The sequence below is a fragment of the Aythya ferina genome (genome assembly GCF_964211825.1).
Source record: "Aythya ferina genome assembly, chromosome: 1".
NCBI classification, from domain to species: domain Eukaryota; kingdom Metazoa; phylum Chordata; class Aves; order Anseriformes; family Anatidae; genus Aythya; species Aythya ferina.
In genome coordinates, this window is record NC_140296.1 from 118,421,804 (window position 1) to 118,448,477 (window position 26,674).

General features: G+C 39.0%; 1 protein-coding gene across 1 annotated transcript in view; it reads left to right on the plus strand.

Moving 5' to 3' along the window:
- Nucleotides 1-243: 243 nt before the first annotated feature.
- Nucleotides 244-26,674, plus strand: part of COL8A1 (collagen type VIII alpha 1 chain) — a 92,690-nt gene continuing 66,259 nt past the window's right edge. The window contains exons 1-2 of the mRNA XM_084522796.1: nucleotides 244-363; nucleotides 16,214-16,343. The gene's annotated coding sequence lies outside the window, so the exon portion shown is untranslated. The remainder of the gene's footprint in view (nucleotides 364-16,213; nucleotides 16,344-26,674) is intronic.

Consider the following 26,674-nt stretch of genomic DNA (forward strand, 5'->3'; position numbering starts at 1 on the left):
TAGCATTATAACTGTAACCAGAACAATTATACCGGATTTAGAGAAACAAATATAATAGAAAAATCTTCAGTTAACTAAATAATTTAAAAACAAACTAATAAATCCAACACTATTTCTCCTGTAAATGCCATTCAGCTTGCTTTTCCCCCCTCCCTCTGTCCCCAAAGAGCAAAAACCTACTGTATAATGCCTTCTGAAGGCTGTCTGCCTGCTATCCTTACTGCCCACCTACCGTAGGGAGCAGCTCCTCCCACCTGCACATAAAAGCCAAGTGCATGCTACCAGCAGCTGATCAGAGCACTTTCTCAGTCCTCCACTGTTTTGAACCAGTGATCTTCTCTCCTTGGATCTTGTACACTCAAGGTAAGATTACTGCTACTTCAGGTTTCTGTTCTAACCAGCTGTTGCAAGGAAGCCTTAACATGAACTCTAGCACTGCCTTGCTGGGTGGTGCTGGCAGGGTGCTTTTTTTTTTTTTTTTTTTAGATGGAGTGTCATCTGACAGTTAAGTTAGTAACAATCTGTTGTTTTAGCAATGAAATAAAAACAGATCTTGCTGGGAAACATCGTGTGGCTGAGAAATAGTCTTCTTTCCCTTTCTGATATATTTTGAAGACGTTAGTATATCCAGACCAATTCTAACAGTTTATTATCCCTCTTAATAATCTTCTCAGTCCAAAGCTAGCAAAAAAAGTACACTTTAAAGCTGCCTTTAGTTCAGTTTGAAAAAAAAATGCTTAATGCTAACTCATACTGCTAACTCAAGGAGGGATTTTTTTTTTAATTATTACTATTGTAATTTACAAGCTAAATGGAGCCAGTCTTGAGACTGAAGTGCATCTTCACAGATTTCACTGCCTTTAAAAAAAAAAAAAAAAGGCATAATTGAACTTATGCCCTCACAGAAGCACAATAAGAAAGCTGATGGAGTTCACTGTCTGGTACTAAATATGCTTAAAGTACACATTTCACAAGCAAAATCCTGTTTCTTGGAACAATAGACTTTGTATGTCTGTGAAATCTGTAGATCAGCCTGAAGTATGTTTTATCAAGTTTGCCTATATAGGTATTTCTGACAGCTGCTGAATAGTTGAAACATTCAAATCTAAGTGCTTTCAAAACTATGTTTGCACTCCCCTCTATTCTTCTATCCATCCTCACAAAGACAAATCTATTAGTGACTAGTACCAGTCTCTTATTTTGTGTGAGTCAAAGCACTTTTAGCACACAGTCACCTGTTTAAAGAAATTCCATCACAGAAATCCCAATCCTAGATTGCCTCTTTCCAGTGCTCAGAGATGAGGGAGAGAACATGAACTACTAAATGCAAGCAGTGAATGCTGACTGTAAATAGTTTGTTTATACTGTAATACATGTTGCAGTTAAAAAGGGATGTTTTCTTTTTGAAAGAAAAATAATTCTCTTCCTAAATTGACTCTGTTGCTCTTTCCCCAAATAAGTCTTTTCTAAGTAAGAGTTATGTCCACACAACTGTATTCACATTAGCTGCAACATTTTAAGCTATTACTCTGTAGAGCATCAGCAGAACTCTGCTCAAAATGCCCTTTTCTAGATGCTCTGAGGTTTGCTTGTTTGTTTTCCTGTATTTTACATGTTACTTGTTGTATCTAATGAAGAAAAAGCAAACATTGCCTTCAGCTATTCGCCTGGAAGATTACATAAGTATCTTTAAAAAAGAAAAGTAACTCTTCAAAAACAAAGTACAGTACTTCCTATAGTAGGCTTACAGTAAAACTATAATTGCATCCAGGTAATCCATGTAAGTTGCCCATAGAAGAAGTGTGAAAAAACAATAGGCTCTACTCCTATAACAGACATTCTGTCTCTGAGCTACAAAATTTGACTGTTTAGTTAACATCAGACTTTTATAGCAAATCTCCCTTCCCCCTCCAAAACAAAAAACTCCTCTTGTAAAGTACAGATATGTGATTTTAAGTGCAAAGCATACAAAATTTATGTCTCAAATCTGGCAGTAAAGCCTCATTACTGATACAGAATTTTACTCCATCAGATATATCAGTTTCTAACAGTGCAATTTTTCAATATGAAAACTTCAAAAAAATGCATTTGCCACAAGAAAATATGTATAGCAAAATATATTTTATTAAAGCCTGCTGTGAAATGTAGCATTTTGGCATTTCAAAAATGGATTGCGGGGCATATTAAGAAAACTCTGTTGAAAGGAATGTGTCTAATTTAGATCAGAATCTCCTCTGAGCAGTTTCTCTTAGGCTGAAGATAATTCAGTTGAGCATCACTCTGCAGCAGGGGATGAAGGGAAACTGCAAGCAGAATGCCTCACAGAGAACTTAAAACGCCTAGAAACGCCTTTATTGACTTATGTGCTGACCTGAAACTCCTTTTTTTACAAAACATACTGATATTAAGATAAAAAATAATATCACTTTAAAATATTGCTATAACCATAATATAAAAAAAAAGTGAGTCAATAAGAGAAAATCAATGAGAGCAGAAGGAATTTGGATTTTTTGAGGAATAACCGTAGTATTTTAGAATAACGAAGTAAAGGTAATGAGATTATATTATTTTTTCAGCCATAGACTAGTGAAGCGTTAAGCAGGCATGCTTAGCCGTTTCTCTTCGTGGTTGCACTTGTGGTTTTATTTAAGGTGTTCATTTAGGGTATAAATGCCCAGTGAAACTACTAGAATAATTGCCACTGATGTTAAAAGTGCTAGACTAGATATGTAGAAAAGGTACAACTGTACTAGATACAGGACAAATTCATCACTGACTACTTATTCAGTGGCCTGCCATTACCGCTGACTGAGAAACACTGCAATCTTCATGAATTTATTTTCACCACCTCTTTGTGAGGCAGATATGTGTTTCCTCTGGCCATTCTGATACTAAACACATGGACTGGTTTTGCTTATGGTCACAGTGAAAATTCACTGCAGAACAGAGAGTCAGATTTAGCTCTTCTAAGTTCCAGTCCAGCACTTTAATCCCAAACTTCATTTCATATTCAGCCTTATAAAGTCCATCCCTTCACAGCTGATCTGTCTTTGTATGACTCCTTAGGGCTGAACAGCAGGGAGAATTTCAGGGTAAATTCTTGAGAGAATCTAATTCACTCTTAACAGTTCGGAACTTCCTTTGAAATCATTTAAAAACCCCTAACGGCACTTGAAACTAGTTCTTGGAGGGAAAAGCAAATAAATAAATAATCAAATGACGCCCCTTTCTTACCCTCTGTGGTTAGCTGAGACTAACACAATCTTGTCAGAATGAGCAAGCACAGATCCACTGCCATGGACCAGAAACAACAGGCAACACCTAACCGTAAGAGCTCAATCTTGGTAACACGAGAGTGGTCTTATGAATACTGCATTATCAAGAAAAATGAATGTGTTGATGCTTGATGCAGAAGATCAGCAGGAATGATAAGGACTAGAAAAAGAATGATTAATGGTTATATGTTCTGCTGCAGGTGGTGATGATTGTCGTATGTACAAAAGCACACCTCCAAGAGTATTTTCAGCCCAGTTGTTCTATGTCTTCCTATACAACCCAGGGCAGGAAAGATTATATCTTTATCCCTGAAGCTTAAATATACCCTCATATATTGCCTCACTCTTTTGACTTTCCGATTATCCTACTGCACTGGGTTCCTTCCTTCCACAGGGAGATAATTTTTAATTTTCACTAGTGTCATGTTTGTAAAAGAGCAACGGTTCAATGGAGTTACTGTACTGAGGAACAATAAAGACAAAAACAGAGGTGGTTTGATCCATCTTTGATTAAAACCAACAAATATCCATATTTAACTGAACAGAAGTTACTCTTACCTCTTTACTTACACAAAACCCTAGCTAGTGTACGTTTCCTTCCTATGGCCTTTCCTTCATAAGAAAGTGAGATCTATTTTTTGTGCTAAGAGAATGCTGCTTTAGCAAAAGTCATGGAGCTGTGTGTTTAAAAAGATAATGATGAGTCCTGGTTCTGAAGCCTTTTGTGGGTCTTGTGCAATAACTGTGCCTATTCTCTGTACACATCAGTAAACAATTGTGCTTGGTCTCCCCATACTCCTGAAATGTTGGATGTGTTTCTGTAATTGTCTTGATGTGTAATGAATTTAATGTCTCATAACTGCACTGCAGGGGATTAATACCACTATGCAGTGTAGTGACATCTTTTGATGATTAAAACTTCTTCATGCAAAGCCACGTTTCATACCAAAAGCAAGATGAATGCAAGCCTGTTGCTTCTTGAATGGCAGGTGAAATTGTTGAGGGGTGATATGTAATGGAGTGAGTGAGAATCAGTGCCCTCTTTTGGTTAGAAAAAAATATATAAAGGAGCCCTATGAGAGTGTTTATCAGTTCCCTCTGCTGGCTACAAAGCCCACAGCCAGATGAGCAGCTGTGTTTGCGGAGGCGAAGGTCTTAAGTTCTATTCCCAGTGCTGTGTGCAAGCGGTAAACTGATGACTGTGGTGTCTGTGCACGTATGTGGACATCGTTACTCGCAGGGTCGCATTAGCAACTACACTGAGTTCAACATGAGGGCACTCAAAAATAATACGGAGTTCCTGGGAGGTAAGAAACTTTCCACTTAAGATTTGAGAAGCATGCTAGCAGCTACGCCATGCATAATATCACACAGCAAGAGCATCCTTCTGGTATGCATTGTACGCTACACTCATTTGAACACCTTGCTTTTTCTGCCTCTTCAGGAGGAGTTTACCTGTGTTCACTATACTTAGTCTAGAGGTGTCTGGCCTGTTACCACAAATGCTCATAGCAATCCCAAATTACAACCCTTCTGAAGGTCAGCTTCTGAGAACACCACATTTGCCAAAAAGAAATAAATGGTACCAACAAGACCACCTAAAACAAAACAAAACCAGAAAACCTAAATAGATCTTTTCCATTCTTTTAAGGAAAGGCCTGTTTAATCCGGTTATGCAACTGGAGAAACAGGTCACGTAATTTATGCAGCTACTCTGAAACAAAGTTGAGATAAAAAAAAAAAAATATATATATATATATATATATACACATATACACACTGCAAACTTAAGAGATGGTTTTTATTTTAAATAAACATCCATAGCACTAACAATGAAGAACTCCTAAGTCAGGTATCCCAGTTCACTTCAACTCCTAGAAATCTATCACAGCAACATATAGGATACACAAAACCTATCCTACTAAAGGCAGAATGAGTCAGAACTGACAGCCTGATGTACTAGAAAACGAAAGTATATTAAAGTCGGATTTTTTAAACATCTGCAGCAGTTTCCTGATAACTAAAAAAGCGGACACTCTTTCTAGACCAATACTGTATTCTTGTCTCTGAAGGGAAAGAAGCAGGCAGAAGTACACTGTAGACTTGCATGGGGACCTTCAAGCAAAGTATTTGACCATTTAAAGTTCCAGAGAGCAAACCAAGGTTCTAACAAAACCCAGTGTTCAGAGGTGTAGCAACAAGACATATATAATACAGCACAGTCACTGAAATGGAGATGCTTACATTGTCTCTCATGTACTCAGTATAATTTTCTAGGGGACAGAACTGATGGTGGCACAGTCCCAGGGACGCTCAAACCAAATACAGTCAACTTACCGCTGAAGAAATCTAGTAGTCAAGTCTGCTTATGCCAGCAAACAACTTACCTCTGTTCTGCCCTTCCATTCTTTCCACCACGTGTAGAGCTCCAGTGAATGCAGAATATCAGAATAAGGATCTTTTATGTGGCTCTGAGAGCAGAATTTTTCTTTCAGCTTGCCCTTAAAAAAAAAAAAAAAAAAAAAAGTGTTCAGATTTTTTCCCAGTACTTCTTCGTACATGAATCCTAGTCCAACTCTTAGCTGATGGACATTAATATAAAACACACAACTGGGACCCTTGTTGGCAAATCTAAGAAAAAAAGTCAAAAGATAGTTAATTTAGGTCAAAGTTGAGAAATAAAAGCAGCCTTACAAGGGAAATTTATATTGCCAGTATTGATATCTGTCACCTGTACTACAGATAAAAAGCAAATAAGCTAAGAGTAGTTAAACAAATACAACCCACAAGCACTAACATGCACACAATACGTATTTTAGAAAATGAAGGAAAAAAGACAACACTCGGTACTTATTTCCTTTCAGTCAGTGGCTTGAATTGAATTTACCATAGTAGCACATCACATTGTTCGCTGCAGAAAAATGCAAAGCTTAGGCCTTTAGGAGTAAGTCTCTTGTGCTTTACTGGTTCCAAAAATGTCAGTGCTTGTCAAAGTGTTTTTGAAATAAAACCAAAACCATGTTAATAAAATGAACTTTCCAAGACAATGCTGGCCAAAACTGATTCTTAGATTTCTTTTCAGTAATAAACTGCCTCTGCGGTTGCTGAGCTGATAGGGAGGAGGATTTAAAGGGCCAAAGCCAAGTTCTGGTCAACTCAAAGAGGACAAAAAAATAAAAAGCTCTCAAACAGAGCACAAGCCCTCCAATGAATGGAAAGATTTTTGCTGAGGATGGGCAGAGCTTAGCAAAATCCAGCTGTGCTTTCAAAAACGTCTGTAATCATTATTAGGCTCCTCTTGAACGTATGTTGAGACTGGAATACTTATTGTGGGTACAATTTGTGATGTGATGCTGTACAAGACTCAGTACTTGTGTAATTCAGAATTCACAAGCTGAAAATCAAATCACAAGAGCTATCCTGCCTGCTTATTAAATAGTAGTTCTCTATGTGAATTAACAAGGCAACAACTGGAAAGATTTTCTCCCATCCTATTCTGGCCTTCCTAATGAATAGTTCTAGAAATATGTTCCAATGAAAGATGAAGGTATTCACGATGATCTGCGTTCCTACTGCTACAGAAGTCGCATGCAAGTCTGGGCAGTGAGATCTCAGCTGTTTTGCTGTATGCGCATACAGGTACACGTGCAGCAGCAGCTTCTGTCTTCCACAGAATCATGCTGCAGTTGGACACTGTGCCTGTTACAGGAATCCCTGTCCTGCAGATCCAACCAGAGCAGCTGACTTCAGGAGGCCTGTGCAGAACAACGAAAGTTGCCATTGCAGGGGTGACTTCTTAATCCCTGTTCTCAAAACCTCCTACAGACTATTATCTTTTGGTGATCTAAGCATAAATTATTACATTGGGGAACATGGGAAGCATTTTAAGGTTTGCTCCCTAAGCTTGTATTACCAGCCACAGCTAAGACCTTTGTACATGCTATCCTGGTAATAAAGAAGATGTTACCATCCAAACCCAATTCCTGATCAAAGATTCACCTCCAGCACTAAAGTTTTTCATTTTGACCTGCTATAACATTATCAAATGGCTTTTAAGGTTTTGTTTGAAGGAAATCCATTTTGCTCATCTGTCTTTTGTAGTGTCACCATCACTCACTGCCTTTTGGTTGGTCTGAAGCAACAAGTTGCAAATAGTACCTAAAATCCAAACAACTGACTAGTTTTGGCACACAATTCTTACAGCATCTCTGTGTCCCACAGTCAAGGTCAAGATTACTCTTAGATTCAAACTGCAAGCACAAAAAAATGCCTTTCATTGAGCTCAGTATTCACTTGCAATGAATATTTTTTATTATTCTATTTTCAACATCACATCTGTCACTCGTATGCTGAATGCTCTCAAGAACTCAATACAAAAGGTCTGCAAAACACAAGCAAAACAAATTCAATTTGTGACTGCTCAGGGACATTTTCTATGCTACACTTGCTTTCAACTTCCTAACCGTTCATGTCATGAAAACAAGTATTTCAAAAAACAAATGAACAGAAGTCTATTATATTTTCAATGTTCATCGTGCATACTGAGGGCTGGAATTTTAGCACCATAGCCAGTCACAACATCCAGCCTCATCCTTCAAAAGAACAGCCACATCAGGACACAGTTCCTCAGGCCTCAGCTCAGGGAGCCACAACCCTCCCTTCTTTCCTTGCTTCTCCTGCTCTGCCACCAAAGGTGACAGGGAGAAGTATTTTGGCCTGCTAACTCATGAAACAAATTTGAGGCCTTTAGAAGATGTGAAAGGTCACACCTGAGGCCCCAAAGCTGTCACGATGGCGGAGTTTTGTGTCAGCTGACTCAACTTAGTCACACTGTGGTACAACGTTGCTGTACTCCACTTCAAAAAAAAAATCTAAACAACTGAAAACAACAACAAAAAAATAGTGTTGTTTAAAATGCTGTAACAGGAGTGCCCATCAAGCACCACACTGAACCTCCAAGCAGCTGCTCCACACTCCCACAGCAGCGGGGCACCACCATGGCTCTGCACCACTCGGCGGCCATTAACCACCAGTAGTGGTCACCACACAGGCCTGGGGCAGCCCTCCCACACCAGGCCATGTTGTTGTCAGTGAGGCAGCAAAAGCTCACCCTCCGTGGGCTACGTGAAGGGCCTGGCCCTGCTTTGGGACCCCTTGTTGATCGGTCGAGACCCCACACATTGGTTTTGCGCCTCCTGCCCCATGTTGTGGCGCTGCGGTTCGAGCTGCCTTCGCGTCAGCGCCATGTCTGCCCACAGGCGGTCGGGAAAGTGAGTTGGAGCCTGCGCCTCCCATTCCCCAAGGAGAGGCAAGGGCTGAGGAGCACAGAAACTCCCCGCAGCCCAGTCAGCTGAGGAGCATTTATGGAAACAATGCGTTTGAGGTTTCTTGGGTTTCGCAGATACAGCCTGGGGGCTTCACGTCTGCGTGCCAGCCCTCGGTGCCCCTTGGAGAAGGATCTGGGCAGCATTAGCTCGCACAGATGCTGACAGTGCTGGAAGGCCAAAAATAGGGGGGAGAGGGAGGGGTGAAGCTCCTCTGTCAGCTGGAAAGAAAATGTTGCATCCTGTGAGGAGGGGCTGCTCGGAAGGAGGAGGAAGGCTGCTCCAGCACACACGGCAGGAGGCACAAGACCTTTCAGATTTCTCCATCTGGAGGCAAAATTGAGGCCACTGTGAACTTAACAGCAAAGATGAATAAAATGTCCATTTCAAATTCAAGGCTCTTTGGTGCTAAAACCAGAAAAAAAGCACCTGCCAAAAACATTCCTGCATATGGGTATCTATTGAAAAGATTGTCTACTTTCTTTATAAGTTCAAATTTGAAGACTCCCAAATTCCTAAGAAACCACTAAACACTTTGGTGGGATGTGAGAAAAGAATATCATGTGAGGAAAGAGTACGATAAAACTACTGTATTCAACAGGCAGGGAGTTCAGAAGGCAAACAGCTGAACAGAGCAGCTTTATCATTTCTTTCCAATGTATTTTCCCCACCTCATGTTTAGTGTAAAGGCTTTTCAGGGTGAGTCTTTTTCATCTGTTTGTTACATCCCCTATTATAGGAGGGCCCTGACTCACAATTAGGGGTTTCAAGCAAAATAAAGAGGAGCAGCTTCTGAACCTGACGGATTGAAAATTTTGCATGCAGAAAAGCTGACTCCTAGACTCGTGCTCCAGTCTGTTTAACACACTCCTGCTTACGTAGATGACCGGTATGCCTGGAAAGATATTATACTACAAATGTTTCACCTCCCTCTGCTGCTGTAGAAGCATCCAATAACATCACATACAGTAGATTAATGAATTTATCCTTACAAGCACCCTGGCAACGTCACTCTCATTTTAGAGGAAATTGAGGCACGGAGAAATTTGCTGGTGTAACATTTCAAGGGATTGCTGCTGGCCAGATTCTCAAGTGTCTTCCCATCGTGATGGGGGCTACTGGGAGAGCTTAGTTCCCACCAGGGCACCTAAATGAGAACCAGATTTTCAGGAGTGCTCAGCACCCAGTAGCTCTCGCGTTGGCTCTTGCGGCCAAATTTTCTGAAAAGTTCCTTTGATCATCTGGCCACGGCCTCAGTGGAAGCAGAGCGCTTTTGAAAAATCTGATCCTGTTTGTGGGTGCTGAGCACTTTTCAAAATTCTTTCTTAAGTGACCAGGCCAAGGATGCAGACTAAAATCTGAACAGACCCCACTTTGCCTAATCCCTGGGCCAGTGATTTAACCACAGGCATATCCTTCCATCCTCAGCAAAGAAAGAATAGACACTAGTTGGGGCAGGAACCAAAATGCCAAACAGCTGCCAGTACTCATGCCTGCCAAGAAAAATGCCCAGATACCTGTGGGCAAACCAGACAGCCACATTTTGGTACCTTCCTGAGAAGGGATTATTTCTAGTAGCAGTGCCAGAGTCTGGCAACCTGGATTATGCTCTTTCCAGATGTACCTATTTTGTTCTGGAAATAAAACTCTTGTGAACATGCCCTCACACAGGCACACCCTCCCCGCTCTTCAGTAAAAACAGCAGCTATCCAAACACTGTACTGTCTCCATTATCCTTAGAGAGCCAGGCATGCTTGGGCAAGACAACAGTATTTTGTGTAATGATTAAGAAGCAGTGGTCGCATCAGTGAAGATTCTTGTTTTCATTGAATATTTCATTCATTTCTGAACATAAGCAACCACTTAGCTACAGTTGTGCTAGATGCAGAGGAGGAAACACATGCTATTCTTGGCTGGACTATACCTCTGTGGTAAGCAGCAGCCTCCTTACAGGAGCCTCTGTAGGCTGCATGATTTAGCTACATAAGAGATTGTCCTAAGCCTCAAGCAAAGGCCTTGCCTCTAGACTCTGAGCACCCCAAAAGGTGAGTGCAAAGAAAAAACAACAACAACAACAACAAAAAAAAAACAGCTTGGATCCTTTGTCTTATGTTCTGTTCACCTGAGGTCCTTCTGCAAACCAACACTCTCCAAAACCATGAACTCAAGGGTGGTTTAGAAATTCTTCTGCAGGCTGACTATATCTACCCAGCTGCCACTCAATTTGCTGCTTTCTGTCACTCAGCATCAGCTTGTTGGGCTGCCTATCACAGGATCCTCCCCCTCTTCCCCCCAGAATTGAGCTTTCCTTAAGCGCTGTCTCATCGCTGGCCCCAGGTTTTGAACCACCTCCCAAATCAGTATCTAACCAAGCTGGTAATAGGAAGATAAGGCACACAGTCACTCATATGTTTTAAGGAAGCAAAGATATCACATGCGGACTGCTGAATGAAAACGTTTACAGAGAAATAGTTTTGTAAAACAGCTCTGACTAAGCTGTTGCTTAGGGTTGAGCTCAAGCTATGTAAGCCAAAAAACGCAGCTGCATCTTTTCTAGCTACAGCTAGGAACAGCTAAGTGTACTGGAAAAACCTTTGAGTGGGAAAAAAAATATGGATATTCTCCTAATAGAAGACTACATCTAGAAGCAAGTGTGAGCATTTGTTTCCTGTTATATGGGGTCTTACACCTGTAAAAAAGAAAAGAAAGTGATGGCTGTGGTCTGTACTTTAATTGCTAAATGGCAGGGCTTTCACTCAGTTCTGACATCTGTTGCAGTTCTTATTGTAATAACAACTGCAGTCAGAAGCTGGACTTCAGAACAATACCACAGGCAAATTCTACAGCCTCGAATTTACAAACAAAAAAATTAAGACAGAAAGGGATGAGCTCATGCAGCATGTTTATGCAGGCAGTTAATTGCACATGTTTTAATGTAGCTGGTGACCTAGAAAGTTCTAGGGAACGTCAGTGGAAAAACTTGGATTACAGTTAATAATTCTGTGGGCTCTCAGTATTTGTCAGCAAATTTGAAACAAGAAGTTGTCACTTTTTCTATCTCACAGTTGATTTTTTTTTATTATTGTTTTTTAAGGGTTTTGTTTTTAATTCTCTTATCCTGTCCTTGGAAGAAGCCAAGGCATTTTTGAAGATTTCTGGAGGGGGGGGAGAACTTGGGCCTATTGAGGGCCTAAGCCAAAGAAGACTGTCAGAAGTCTCCTAGGTGTTTCTTCTGAACTGAAGAGCTAGCAACAGGTCACAAAAAGTCTTAGTCTTAGAGCAGCAAGGTGATCAGGACACAGTCCACTTGTAAATGGACTGTGGGACATGCTGAGGTACCAGAAAGGGCCCAGGGTAAAGGCTGGCAGGTTTGACAGGCCCAGCATGGCGCGTCTTTGAAGCAGAGGAAGCAGCCGTGCCCACACTGGCAGGGAAGGGTGCTGACGTTAAAGGAGGCCAAGAAAGATTGACTCTGCTACACAGTTGGCCTGTACTGGAGCCAAAAACTTGTATTGTGGGGCTGTTGGATTTTCCTTCCAGTCCCAGGCACCCTAGCACTGATTTTCTACCTGGTCTTAGGCATAGCTTGGGGCTTATGTCTTCTGTATCAGTATAAAGCAGCACACAGACTCAAAACTGGGGTACGCAGCTCCCAGGTAATCGATCTCATTCTGACATTGTTACTCTGGGAAGGTTATGTTCCCCTCTAATTTTGTCTAGAACCTCACTTAGGGAAATGGAACTTACAATTAATACATGTTTCCAAAGAGCTGTAGTTTTGAATTTACATATTCAAATAAAAAAGTTTTGCTTTGAAATTCTTTCTGATTTCTTTGGGAAATAATTGGGATCCCTTATTACTTATGACATAGAAGTGGAATATAACTTCACTTTCAGGAGAGGACAGTCAGCATCTTAAGACATTCTTCTTTTTGTGCCCATGGAAATGGTCACCTGAAACCAGTGCCTGCTGATGCAGGTCTTGAAAGAACTTGGATCTCATCCTTAACCCAGACAAACTTTATAGAAAGCCATACTTCTGTGAACCACACAGTTCAGCTTCCCTGAATGGAGTTTGCCAACCTTTACAGATTCATCCATGACAAAGCAAAACAACTGCCAAGCCTGACAGAATTTATAGAGCTAAATAAATCACTTTTTAGGCATTTAAATATTGTTGTGAGCGTGAAAAGATGAAAAGTGGTGTATATCATCTCTCCAAAATCAGAAGTAGTTATATTATAAATAAACAGAGTTTGCTTGGTATTAGGGACATAGGAAATTCCATTCAAGAACAGACAAATGGCACATCTTGTCTGGTATCCTGCATCTGGCACAGGCCTGTAGCAGATGCTTAAAATATTTGGCTCCCTTGGTCTGACAGTCTCCCTTGTTCCACCTACCACCAATGTTATAAATCTCACAGTTTTCCTAACCTCTGGTGAGAGTCTTTCCTGCTCGCTTGTATAATGCAGGAAGCATGGGCCAGGGGAATATGCATCTGCCCGGTGTGATAGTTATTACAGTGGCTGGTGCTCAAATTTGGCTGGGCTGTGTGGTTCTGCCTGTTTCAGAGCATGGGGTATTACTGCCTGTATTGCCCACGCACCCAAACCAAGACGCATACAGGCAAGGACTATGCCTGGCTCCAGAGAGAAGGGGAAACAATCCCCTTCTTGCCCTCATCTACACCTGGCCAGCAAGTGTAGTTATCACTAGCCTGTTAATCAGTTGCCCTCTTTCTGTAAAGGCATTGCCACCTAATTACTCCCAGCTATTAATGACATGTATATCCTAGTACAACCTTCTTGACAACTTTTATAATTTAATAAAAAGACCTGAAAAATTAAATGAGTTTGTCTATCCAGCAGTATTTGTTTTTGTTTTGTCTTTATTCCGGTGGTTATCAAAACGTGGTTCAGCTACACAGCAGCTCACCTAATGCAGTCTCCCTGTGCCTGGTGCTTCTAGCCATTGTCACTGGTATGTAACTGTACCTAACAGAACTGCTTGTGGACCTTTCCCTTACTAGAAGTGTATTTCTCACAGACTGTGTCCCTTTATTTTCTATAATCTTATTCATAATCAACATTAAATGCAATGGCACAAACAGTTTGAAACCTCTAAAATGCAGTGGCACAACCAGTTAAAAACCTCTAAAACAACCTGACTTCTAAAAATCCTGACTTTTCCATTTGAAAAGTTTAAAAAAACATTTATGTTAATTACCTTACACCCTCTGTGCTCCCCTGTGAAATATAACGGGGTTTTAAAAAGGCTTAGACAACTTATGACTATGGGTAACTGCCAGGTAAGGTCCTTTCACATCATCTTACAAAAGCAACAGGAAGAGAGCTGCAGCTACAGAAATTATAGCCTCATAGCTAAGCTATATGGTTCAAAAAGAAAAATTGAAGAAAAATTTTAAGTGTCCTTGCATTTGAGCATATCTATTATACAGATACTGAGCACTGCTCTTCTTAGGGAATAACTCAAGTCTTTGCATATTAATGAAGGAAAAATTAATCCTGATAGTGGGCCAAAGCTGTCGGATATGGTTTAGATGTCAGCTTTCTCCAAGCTCAGGAATTTTTCTGATTTTGGTTCCATCCTAACAAACTTAATACTCAATGTCAAAGGTGTAAATCTAGACCAGACCTTTGGTCTAGCAACAACCAATCTGTGTCTATTTCAGCCCTGAACCACAAGACTGCAGATTCAATCTGCCTGAAAGAACTGAACACATTAAAGCTACTACAGTATCGAGCAGATGTTTGCATCCCTTAACATGCTCCAAGTCAAACATACATTTGGGGATGACTGGGCCCAATACTAGCAGGAGCTCTGCGACTTTCTGCACTTTTCTGCTGTTTTACAACAAGAGTGACTTCCAGAATATCTGTCTTGCTTCACTCAGGAACAGAAGTAGAGGTTTTTCAAGGCAGACAAATGAGTCAGCCACTTGCTCCAAATAAATGGAAATGGTGTTCCAAGTTTCCTAGACAGCTTTAAAAACGACATAGAGCAATTCAGCTGCTTGATATATTAGTTATACGCCTATATTTAAGGCAACACAAAAGTAAATGCTTCTTATTCCAGATAAAAGTTGCTTTACCCACAGCAGTCCAAAGACACCTCATTTTGCCTGTCCTCTATTTCCATGCCAGTCATCTTGCTTGTGCCATTCACAGGGGCAAAAAGCAGCACTCTTTATAGGAAAGAAAAGCAGCTGAGGCTCCTAGCTTGCCACAGATATTCTAAATAATACTAAGCACATTGATGTTTGTGATTGCATATGACCAGTTATATAACAAAGATGTTAATAATTTGCTTTCTGAGGAGAAATTATGTAAACCTTAATACATCAGTGACAGAAAGGGAAATAATTTTAACTTTGATTGTACAGTAAAACAGAATATCTTTGGACATAAATAATTATAAGGAGATATATAAAATGACAAAAATAATTTCTTTACTTCAAACCTTGCCTTAACAAGAAACACAACTCCTTCTTCCCTCAAGAAAGCTGAATACACTGACTCATGTCTTTGTTTAAATGTCATGGTAAATTTGTTCTTTTATAACGTGTAGTAGTCTAGCTTTGAACTTTTGATTTTTGGAAAAGGCAGAGCGGAAAAATGTTTTCATGGGAGAGGAGTGCACATTCCAGAACTGTCGACTGTTATTCGTTTATGAGGGGGGAGAAAAAAAATCCTACTTAGGTTTTGGTTGATGCAATTTGTTGTCTTCTTTATTATTTTGTGTGTGTGTGTGTGTGTGTGTCTGTGTGTGTGTGTGTGTCTGTGTGTGTGATAAACCACAGTTTACACTCTGCAACAAAAGATACCAGCTTTCAACCTAGTTTTTCCACCTTTCACTTCAAGTCTTTCAGTACTTTCTTAGCTTGAAACTGACTGCTGATGAGAGAACAATTACCATTATAAGGAATAAAAATAGTAATTCTTTCTAATATGCAAAGTAGTCCAAAGAGGGGAAACAAAAAAAACGTACAGCTTACTATGAATTAGAGCTTATACACTGGCCTGTTCTCCCACGTGCCTGGTGACAGGACGAGGGGGAATGGGCTTAAGTTGAGCCAGGGGAGTTTTAGGTTAGATGTTAGGAAGAACTTCTTCACTGAAAGGGTTGGTAGACATTGGAACAGGCTGCCCAGGGAAGTGGTAGAGTCACCATCCCTGGAAGTCTTCAAAAGACGTTTAGATGTAGAGCTTAGGGATATGGTTTAGTGGAGGGCTGTTAGCGTTAGGTTGGAGGTTGGACTCGATGACCTTGAGGTCTCTTCCAACCTAGAAAATTCTGTGATTCTGTGTGATTCTGTGATCATGTGGGAATGCAGACAATATTACTCACAAAAATAAAACAAAATGTGAGCCCTTCATGGTGTCTTTGTAACCTGAGCAATGGTTTTAAACACAGTTTTCCTGTGCTGCCTCCTGTTTAACATTTGATTACTTCAAAAAAATATATTAAAATAGAAAGATAAAATAAACCTTCTGTAGTTTATTTATTCAACTAAAGTAAAAAATATTTCTCTAATGTTCTGAATATTTTGAAGATTATTAACATACATGCTTTCTTTCCTTCTCTTTCCAGGAAAGGAAGAAAATGCAGATTGTCAGAACCCTTCACATTTAGTACCCGCACTATTATGATCTCTTCATTACTGGATGTTGAGTCTGGATATCAGAACTGCTACAGCAAAGCATTCTCGTATTAAGCTGAGGTAATTTTCTTCCTAACGATTTAATTGTTTCTATGCATTATGAAAGATAACCCTCACTCCCTTGTTCCCTGCCAATAAAAATATTTCTGTGAAGAAGATTCGTCTGTGAAGTATAGCATCAGTTGACTCAAAAAGACCTGACATTTTGCTAACAGGGAGGCAGATTCAGTCTCCATCCATTAATATAAATTTAGCAAGAATGTGTTATGAGCACACGGACTTATGCTTAGAAAGCAATTGCAAGTGTGCACTCCTTTCCCTTCATAAACAGAGTATCAGCATGATAGACACAACATCCCAGATTCATGGCCTGTTAAAATACTTCTGTACAACCACGATAGATATGTCAGAGGCTACATTCTTTGGAGCATTGACATTAAGAGCTGAACTCACTGAGGACAAAATACTTAATGAAGAAATCTAGTACTGGAACAATGCAATTAACAAGTCTTTCAAAGTTTTATTTCCTGAGAAAAATTATTGGCTTTGACAGAATCAATTTGTCAAAAGTTCTAACAGACAGAAGGTAGAAACTACATGAAAATACCAGTCCCAAACCATATGGGGAGAGAACTCCATGTCCGAAGCCAGCAAATGTCAGGGTGCTCTTTAGGGAGAGAGATCCTCTGCTTCTCAGGCACTTGCACACTGAGATAAGGCTTTGCAAAGCAGGATGGATGTCCCTATTTTAGTGTTGTTTTTTTTTTGTTTGTTTGCTTTTTAAAAATATTTTCTGCTCAACATGAAAGACAGAATTCATGAGATCTTACCAGTCCCTGGCCAACAGTGGCATGTTTTCCTCCAAAGAACAGAACAGTGCACAGTGTGTGGCCAATGTGGTCAGTCAGCAATAGGAACGTGTGGCTTAGGGCACAGACCAGAAGCCATCAGTTGCCAAACCATATGCCAAAAACAGGAGGTAGCTCTGAGGCTGGCCACTGGCCCATAAGGATGCAGTTAGCTTTGGAACTAAAGTACATAGCAAACATTCTCAGAGAGTTTTCTATTCTCATACAGCTTCAGCATTTCCCCTCCTTTCCTGGTACATCAATATTCAAGATATTGTCAGTGTTCTCTTTGTTGCCCTAGTAGAAATGCACATCTTTCACAATATATTAACATCACTGTTCTTTAACAGTTTTTATTTTGTGGTTTCTTTTTTCCCTTCAATTTAAAAAAAATAGAAATGCACACCAATGCAGCTGAATTGTGATGAACTGAATCAGAGAAAACACTCAGTGTAAAGAATTAACTGCTTTAGATGTGATCCATAAGTAAACAGCATATTGTATTATCATCAAAGCAAACAAGAGGAAAAGGGAAAGACACAGATGTAGGTGCATAGGAAGATCAGCTAGAGAATAGAGAGATTCTTATTAGTATACCTAACAAAGTTGCCTCAGGCTCCACATTTGCTTTCAAAGTAATGAAATTCTATTACAGGGCAGTAACCAACGTGGCACACAATTTTTTTGAGGTCATTTAAAGCCTGCCTGTTAAACAAACATCATTCCGATTTTTTCTTCCAAGGATTCATATTTCCTGTATACTTTCAGCAATTTTTTGTCCTATCTGTCTCCTAAACTGTCATTTTGAACCACTGACAAGTTGTTTGCCTAAAACCAGAACTGTTTTCACTACCTTTCTGTTATTAATATTCTTTAAGCTACTTTTCAGCTTCAATTCAGCTGCAATAGCTTTTCTTTTAGTACAGGTCCACTGTACTTTACCTTGGATCTCAACTGAGCTAGAATACACAGTGTCATGTGAACAGTAAAAAACAATATAGCTTAACTTTCCCAACGTAGGTTGAATCAGGAGGTTTAAGAGTAATCAAAACCATATTTTAGTAGCAAGCAGAGCCAATAGCCACTGAAGCCTTATAAATACATTCATACCCACATTGAGCTTCATTATGAAAAAAAGCTCTCACACAGGGATACTAAAATCTTTGCTGTAGAATATTGAATAATTGGGGAACAAATAAATGGAAGAATATACCAATATCCATATCCGTAGCAACTTGTAAAAGGATCCCAGTAAAACAATATGAATCCTGACTTTTATCAACTTTTTATGACCTTCTTAGCACACATTAGAAAACTTGAAGGGCTTTCTACTGAGCAGAGTTTTTCTTTTGTTTTGTTGTTGGTGGTGGTATTTTTGTTTTGTTTTTACAGAAGTGCTTATTGCTTATAGTCTTTGAGTGAAACGTGATTTCATACACAAACACATACAAGCATGCAAGTGCATATGTGTTTTTAGTAAAGTCTGATGATAAATGTTTTGGACCAACTTAGTCATCAGTAATGCCAATAGAGAGGTCTGTCAGTTTGACTTTGTCAGCAAGTTATTCCACATTTGTGAATATATCCATTTAAATGCAATACAACATTTCTTGTAATATTTGTGTGCATATGTCTTTACAGGATTTGTATTTAGAACCAATCTAGATTTAAACTGCTATCACTGACATACATATCACATTATACATAATATAATCATATACATCTTTGTATGTGTTTCCATTCTTCAAGTTACTTTTCCCCTCCCCTTTTTTCCTATTGAGTTTTTTTTCACTGCTGACTACAAAAACCTATTTATCAATATAAGTGGAAGTTATCTGAATGGCAGCCAATGTAGAACAGAGTCAATAGCGATGATTCATGGCATTCTCTTTTTTCCCTTTTTTTTTTTTTTTTTTTGAAAGTATTCAGAGCCCATACAGACAAGAAATTAATTCCCATCCTGTGAGATGGAAATATTGCTCACCCTTCTGCATTGAAGAGACATGAAATCCAAGTGATTCAGCCAAAGCTAACTGCTTTCCTCATCTCAGGAAGGTGGCACTGTGCAGTTCAGCTGAGTTGTGGCTACCTGAAAAACAGAAGAATTTGGACACATAAGCGTGAAATCAGACATTTTTAAATTGTTCTAACCACAGCAGAGGCTTTGCTAAGCTGAATGATTTCACCATGCTGAATTATTTCCCACGTTTCTTTGTTACTCCTGTAAAGTCAAAAAATCCAGGAACTGCAGAGTCATATGATCCACAGAAGAGAGAATAATGTGGTTTCTAAGAAAAATATTTATTACCAAGCAAGCTATTTTTGTTTATTAAATGACAGCTTCCCATCAGTGTTTGTTGATGTGGTGCTTGAAACAACAATGGCTATATAAAGCCAGGATATTATTTGTTTAGAGACATCCACTTGTGTTCTTCTTAATAGAAATATCAGAACATGACAATGCCAGGCTCACAGAAGCTCATCCACGAATAAACTCCTGAAAATTTATTTTCCTAGAGGATCCGCTAAGCCAGTACAGGCACTGTGTCTCATTGCCAGTCTTCTAACATTAGATTTATAGGATGTTATAATTAACAACAGGTGGGCAGACAGGAGTGCATGCATAGCAAGCAAGCTGAAAAGACTCAGGAGCCACTTCTGAATCAAACTTTTGTCTGGATAAATTCAAGTACTGATCTTGGTAGGTTTTATGGTTGTCTTATTTATTTCTTAATTTAATCCCACCACACACTCCCTTTTCTTTTTTTTTTTTTTTTTTTGGTCAGAGTTTAGGGACCATCTCTGTATACCCTACATTGCCTTCATGGTTACTTAACTTTTGCACTTTTGTGTTTACCCATCTATAAAGTGCGATGAATTACACTTCTGTATCACAGAACACTTCTTGGAGAAGTGCAGACATGTCCATGCACCAAGTTTTTGAATGATACAGATTTGAGATATTTACATCTCCAGTATTCCAGCTTTCTCACATTCTGTACAAATAGCACAAAGGAAAAGGAAAAGGAAAAGTTCAAGGCATAGATAGCCTCTACATCAGTTTTGAGAGAAGCAGATCTTCATCTTAGGACTGAATGAGAGGGAGGAAAGCATTGAAAAATGGGAATCAGCAAAACAAAAATATATCCTAAATTAGTATTTGCAGAGTTAAACAAGAACTATTCTTTTTATGTAGTTATTTCTGATGTGAGAATACAAATGCAGCAAAGTGTGATGGGAAAGGTGATGGCTTTATTACCCAGCCAAAGGAGGACGCATATCCCAGCTCTGCCAATGTACTTTGATGTGACCGTGATATTCACAAGTTACTTGTGTATTGTAACATAATGAAGAACGGTAATTGGATAATTGTCTGTGTGTCCTCACTGAGGGTAGAAAATACTGTAAATGCATTAACTGGTAGGAAGACATAAATAGGAATGTTCAGACCAAAAAAAAAAAAAAAAAAACAGTATTCGTACTATAGAAAGAATTCAAGATTTTTGTGGGTACATTCCACACTGACCAATATAGTTTCCCAAGTTCCTCTGCAAATAGTTCTGATACATGAGATTAATTTCTACTAAAGCCTTTTTAGGGTGTTTCTTTCCCTTTATGCCCCCAATTCCCACACACACTTCAATCATTAAGGTTCATAACTTACTTCTTCTTCATTAGAGAGTAATGACCATCATTCTAGCTTTATGCTACCAGGCTGCTGACATGAACACAGGGTGGTAGAAGTCTGAGTTCTTTACAGTGTAGGGAGTTTAAATTCTCCAAGAACTATTTTCACATTAACTGCAGAAGAATATATTCATTTTTCCTGAGCATATGGGATCACTGTAGCCGAGGACTGGATACTAGTGTCTGGAAGAACCCAGGCTATGCCAGTGCTAGGTAGGTGTGCATACACATACACCTCATAATGGAAAGTGATCAATTTTATGCCCATCCTTTATAATTCTTCAGTCAGACTACTTGTCCCAAATTCTTCAAACATTAAGTTGCATGTTATTCAGCACAGCCCAAACTGGTACCCTCATTTTGGATAACACTTAATTTCATTGTGAATCAGAGTCTCAACAGATTTTGTTGAACTGCTTTCTTGCCTAAGCAGTGACTGTTGTAACAGTGAAGTTATCCTGCTCGTTGCAGAGTTTGCACTTGATTAAAAATCACATAGCAATGTTTATGTATAGCTGAGACACAAGTTGCCCAAGGGATAACTTGTTACTCTGGGTAATTAATCAGAGGTGATGGGAAATTTTTCTTAATGTTCTTGATAATCTCCAGGGCATCATCCATGAGTGAAATGTTGGCCTCACTGAAGTGGAAAGCAAGTTTCATCAGTAAGCAGGATAGGCCAAGATTTTTCTCACAAAGCACTTAACGACCTGGTGTCATCTGGCAAAGTTTCTCTGTGCAGTCCTTTTTCTGACTCGGAGAAATAGCACATTTCTATTAAATATTTCTTATGCATACATACCAAGACCCTTGTTTTAGTAATCAGACATTTTAAGGAGGATTCTATACATTCTTTAGGGTAAGTAGTTTTTAAAGGGTTTGAATCTATATCCAAATAGTCTTTCACCTCTGTGAACTTGAGATTACATCCTCAATTAAAAATAAAAATAAAAAGAAGAGAAAAGAAAAACTCTTTCTGTATGTGCAAAAGGAAGATAAACAGGACTATCAAAATTGTTGGAGACTCAAGCACATCACTTGAAACAGTCTGAATACTTCCACTCTGAAGAGTGAAGCTAAGCTCAAAGACAATTATTTCATTTTTTAAACAAAACAAGCCTTCTTTCTCTTCATCAGATGCCCAAATTTAGAGATCCAATCACAGGGTTACTCAAAATAATCACTTAAAAACAATCCAATAACATTTTATTTTAATGAACATAGATTTTAGAATTTATAAGTGTAGAGACAAAATGAACATATGTTTTTCTTATTGATGTACTGTAGGATAGTTAAAATTTTGCTGGACAGAAGTAGTAGGAATTTTAAAAAGCCTGAAAGTATTTCCAGTTCAAAAGTGGAATCCTCCCCAACCCAAAGAACTATTTGAATCTGTCCTAGACTTTTTTTTTTTTAAACAAACTGCTCAATGATTTAGACAAATGTTAAGATTGCTGAGTCAGTTTCAACTGGGCTTATTTCCTCTATTCAGCCCTTTCAGTTGTGATTTATTGATCCTAACTCTGAAAAGTGAATTAGCATCTTCTTTGCATTTTTAATCAACTACTCATAGCCATCCTTGCCCTTAAAACAATATTTTTCCTCAGCTGTATCTATCATAAACAAAAAATATTTTAAGAGATCTAAAATACTCAAAATAATTGAATCATGAAAAGTTACAGAACATAGGACAGAAGTATGCAGGCTCAGTAAGAGTTTGCCCAATTTTTCATTTACATGTTGCTACAACATGCAAATGTTGTCAAAACAATAACTGCTGAACACAAACAGGTATCGATGGATGGGTTTACCCAAGCTCAAGAAGGGCTATAACCTTCATGTTCCTTCTCTTGATCGGCCCCTGGCTCAGACTAAATTTGTCTCAATTAAAAACACACTGTGTTAACGTTGAACGCTCTGATTTTGAGTGCTTCATGATAGTCTCATTGTAGTAACAACAAACCAAATACTTATTTTCTTAAAAGACTTGGCAGCATCATGAATTCTAGCATAGGCTTTTCAACAGGTTTATTCCTCACTGTGATAACTAACTCAAGTTCTCCATAAGAGGCTCACAAAGGATCAGCACTTTTATGAGTGTATCAAAAGTATTTGGCTCTCAGCATTAACTGCAGCCTTGAAAGTCTGTCGTAAGTCATTGCCATATCTCTGATCCAAAAGAGAGCCCTTCTTTACAGGTAGATTCTTAGATGGATGCAGTTTGTTAACACTGTTACTTTCTTCTAAATGAAAATTAGTGCTGGTATGTTGCTTTCACACCGAGATATCTTACTGAGTATTATAAAATAAGACAATTCTGGAGCAAAAGTTAACACATGGACCAAGAAGGTCCACATTTCAATTGCAGGACTTGGATGCAGAACGTACACCCGCATTATTCAGGCACCTAACTTCCACTGAGCAGCAATCAGGCCACCCAAAACCTGTGCAAGTCTGAATACAAGTTGTTTTCATGTGCCTCAGTTTCCCATTTGTGAAAACACAGTGCCAATGCACCTCTTAACATCAGTTAGAATCATTAAGGTTGGAAAAGACCTCTAGGATTATCTAGTCCAACCTTTACCATAGTACTGACAAGTCCACCGCTAAGCCATGCTACTAAGTTCTACATCTACATGTTTATTGAAGACGACCACGGATGGGGACTGAACTATTTCCCTGGGCAGCCTGTTCCTATGTCACACAACCCTTTCAGCAGAGACTTCTCCCAATATCCAAACAAAGGATAGGATGGCAAACTGATTACAGTTTATGTGGTAATGACATGCCAAAGACTGCTTAGCAATACCTAATGAACTCAAGGATAGACCTACATGATTTCTGTTGTAAAGAACTTGCAATCTTGCCTACCTGAGCTGTTCACGTGCCCTGTGACCCTGACCCAAAGCAGACATGCGTAACTCAGCTAGTGGAGTCACCACTATTGGGATGAATCTTTCATGTGATGTCTTCCAAACTGGGTCAGAATTAAGTATCTGCTCATATTTAGTCTTTGATTTGTTGAACTGAATCTTTTATTTATGCAAGTGTACACATGCGCCTGTACACACGATAATACATGAGTTGTTTTTGAGAAAGACAATAAAACATCAAACAAAATCAAAAGACAAATGGAAACAATATAATCTATGCTGTGTTTGACATATACAAATAAGGGATAGGAAAGACGATGACTCTTTGCGCAAGTAAATTATACCTTGTAGGTGAATGGCACAACATTAAAACCATCAAATTTACAAGTCAAAGATATCTTGTGTTACTGTTCCCTTATTAAATGAATGGGAACAAAGTCAGCTGAAGACCTACAGGTGGTGTATGCTTGCCTTTAAACAAGCCACACTCACACTACCTCAAATCCACAATACATGTATATAAGAACTCCTACTGTCATTATTTTAGAAAAAATCTGTTGTGGCAAGGGAGAGGAGAAACTCAGCAACATATTGGAGACATTTACATTCTGCAGAAGTAATAGTGAAGTGTCGCTTTGTGATCTTCACATTCCACAGTAATCTTGGCTCACCCGTGTGTCAGCCAAATAGTTTGACTTGAACAGAAGCTGAAGTTTTATTCTTTTGAAATACTATACTCTGGTTATGTCTTTATTCCCTCTGTCTTAATTATCTGTTTTCCAATGTATTTCCACAGCACACAACTCACAGAGAAACTGTAAAAAAGACATCACAATCTACAAACAAAACGGTCTGATCCTTCATACCCCAACCTCTTTTAGTTTTCAAATCCTTTTTTTTTTTTTTTTATCACAAGCCAATTCGCATTGCTTTGAAAGACTCTACCCTTTTGAAGTTAAAGATGCCCTTTGCATTGGTCTACAGAGCTTGTCAGCAATTTCTAGAAAATTAATAGTTACGCTTGATTATGTATTTTGTAATTATTAGGGTTTTTGTTGTTGTTTTGTCACTCGCCATGTTTAAAGGCCAGGCAACTCAGCAACTCCTTCATGATTAGTGTTGTAATACGATATTGAGCACCTTGATATATATTTTGTTTGTTAACTTTTTGCTTCTTGAAAAAAGGTATAAATATTTCCATGACATAGGTAAAATATACAGAAAATAATCAATGAGACTGCTTTCTAATGAAGGTAGCTGGGCACCATCTCTTGCAACTACGGCTGTATTAGAGTTTCTCGAGAATATATGAGAGCTGCACTTCTTTGAACACAGCATGCATTTTTAGACGCACCATGTTCCCAGTTACTCTAAAGTGTTAAAAGTTAGGAAGGGGAAGAAACAAGTCAATCCATTTCCTAACACATGAGGACTGTTTGAACTCAGTGCATTATAATCAACCTGGCTTCTGCCGTTGGCAGAGCCCCAGCAAAAGCTTTCTGGGACATGAAGCAGGGCTATCAGCCAACTGCCAAAGCCTTCAGAACAGGAACCTGTCCATAGCATTTCTCTCAAGCTCACCAAGGTCTTCATGTTCAGAACTACTTATTGCAAACAACACAGACCCACCAATCCTCCTCTCTATTTGATGTATCAGAGTATTGGCTTTCAACTGTAGAAAAACAAACAAAACCAACCTGTAGATGGTGAGATAAAAAGACCTTGGTAGTTGTCTACTGATGTTCCAGACATTAGACTGGTATTTTCCAAGCTTTGTTCCATGTTTTATTTTAAAATGAAAGCCATAGTTCTCACGGCATCTGAATTTATGTAAAATTGACACCATTTATCTTAAAAGATAACTGTGCCAATGCTGACAACTCTTAAAAAGTTTCTATTTAAATTCTAGATCAAATCAAGCAATGAACAGAGCTGCTCATGTAATTAGTGCCGTAAGCAGAAGTAATTCAGACTCAAGTTCAGACGGACTTAGGTCCTAAAATCTGCCAGGGTTCTACACGCATTTCCAGATGCTGTTCAGTGCAGTGCTCCTTGGCCTTCTGTTGGGAGGCAGTGAAACACGGCCTCTACCTCCCTTCAGCAATTAGTGTGGTGTATAAATACCTCTGAGAATGAGTGGGCAGTGCACCCAGATGCATTTCATCCTGTTAGAACATAGCATTTGAGTCACTAGCCTTTAAAAAGTTAAAAAAAAAAGTCTTCATTCCATGAAGCCATCAGCCTCAAAAATGTCAGTCAAAAAAATGAAGTTCGGATTTTGTGAAGACATTTGGGAAAGGATATTGCTTTAATTGCAGTCTCCTTGCACAGCTGAGAAAGGATATGCAACAAGCTCCTGCCTACCACAAGCAACCCCACGGAGAGTTTGTGATGCTAAGCACTTCGTAATGGCAAGGCTTTTGAAGAATTATCCCAACTTTGCAGGTTTACTTGTAGAGGATCACTAATAGTAGACCACAAGAAACTGAAGTCTTACTGCCCCCAAAACTCCGCATGTGCACACTGCAGAAAACAGCTGTAACTGCTCCTACTCCACCTAGCAGACAACAGCTCTGGAAAGGAGACCAGGTTACAGTAAAGGTCAGAATTTGATTAGCCTTGGGACTGATGGATCAAAAATAATTATCTGTTACAAGAAATAATTCCCAGTTTACAATATTTTAGAAATAAGTCGGGAAAAACACAGCTAAAAAGATCTGGATTGTTCTCAAACCTAGACAAATTAAAGATGGAAAATAATTAGATCATCCAGCCCATTTCCCTGCCAATGCAATATTGTTCCCTAAAGTACATTTCCTAGTGCTTGCCTTTTTTTTTTTTTTTTTTTTTTTTAATAAAAATAAAAAGAACAAATCCCTTGAGAAGGGAGATTCCAACATTTCCTTTGGACACATCCTGGCACAGTGTCAGGGATGTTTTTCCTCCCTCTGTTCAGTCAGGCATTTCCTTTTTGTTTCACCCT